This window comes from Bison bison, unplaced genomic scaffold, assembly GCF_000754665.1.
Source record: "Bison bison bison isolate TAMUID 2011002044 unplaced genomic scaffold, Bison_UMD1.0 scf7180017862242, whole genome shotgun sequence".
NCBI classification, from domain to species: Eukaryota; Metazoa; Chordata; class Mammalia; order Artiodactyla; family Bovidae; genus Bison; species Bison bison.
In genome coordinates, this window is record NW_011492814.1 from 92,887 (window position 1) to 94,158 (window position 1,272).

Here is a 1,272-nt window from a genome sequence, read left to right on the forward strand (position 1 = left end):
TGCTGCAGTCCATGGCATCGCAAAGAGCCGGACACGACTGAGCAACTGAACAACAACAAAAATGCTCAGTGAGTGCAGAGGACGAATGGGCAGCAAGACATTGGACGCTCCGTGGGAACAAGAGCACAGACGTTTGCATTAATCACAGCAGCATCTCTCCTACATCACTCACTGTATTAGCGGCCAACATTACTATGTTGTTCCTTGACCAAAATTTCAATACTGCTTTTTTGATCCAGTGGAAGAAGTCCTATTTTATCTCAGCACCTCAGGGGGATGTCCTTATGTGTTCCAGATTTCCTCTGGGCATCTTCTGCCTGAGCACAAACCAGACGCCCTAGACCCAGGGGTAGACTGCAGGCTCTGGTCTGGCTCCCCTGTGTGACCCCAGGCAAGCTGACTCCCCTCTCTGGGCCCTGGTGCCCCCGACGACCAAATGCAGGCAGGCATCCCTGCCTTGGGAAGCTGCTCGCTGTGCAGTGGGAAAGCAGAGGCTCAGGGTGGCTCACCCAGCAGCAGAGGCATCTGGGAACTCCGAAGGGCAGAATGCAGATGGGCACTGTCGAGTGGCCAGGAGCAGGGTTGGGGGGGCAACCCAGACTTCCTGCCTCTGAGGGCAGCGAGTACCCCTCCCCTGGGGGTGAGCAGCTGAGGCTGGACAGGCAGGTCCGTGCTAAGGTCCTGGATCACCTGACCAAGGAGCACCAGCCAGCCCGAGGCTGCTGTTGACCCAGCGCTTCCCGCCCGCCTGGCTGTACTAAGTGCCTTTCTGGTGCGGGAAGCATGATGGCGGCCGTGGGCAGATGGGGGTGCACGAGCTCACCTGCAGAACCCCGTGACCCCTGTTTTAGGGATGAGGAGCTGAGGTCATCTGCCCCACGCGCAGGCTTATCAGGGTCTCAGGGCTCGCAGCTCCGCTCTGCTGCCTCAGCAGGGCCTGCTCCGCAGCTGCTCAGCCAGCTGGCCTCCAGGACGCTGGGCGGTGGGCGGTGCGTCCTGCCCCCACAGTGGGCGGGCCGGGGGGCTGGCAGAGGGCCTCTGGGGCCAGGGCAGGGGCAGGGGCCGCCCCGGTTCCTGTTTGGCTGCTGCTGGGAAGGAAGGAGGTGACGGCGCTGGAGCCTCTGAGCTGGATTCTGGCAGGCCCCTTGGGGCCTCGGAGCTCTGCGGCCGACCGGAGGTACACCCCTTGGGCGGGCAGGCCCCAGTCCCTCCCCTGGGCCAGCGAGGTGGGACAGGCCTGGAGCTGGCCGGGACTCCTATTGCTCTGGCTGC

The 1,272-nt window shown here is 62.7% G+C and overlaps 1 protein-coding gene across 1 annotated transcript in view; it reads left to right on the forward strand.

Annotated features, from left to right (window-relative positions):
* Window positions 1-1,272, forward strand: part of SARDH (sarcosine dehydrogenase) — a 63,370-nt gene continuing 62,098 nt past the window's right edge. The window contains exon 1 of the mRNA XM_010832766.1: window positions 1-1,177. The gene's annotated coding sequence lies outside the window, so the exon portion shown is untranslated. The remainder of the gene's footprint in view (window positions 1,178-1,272) is intronic.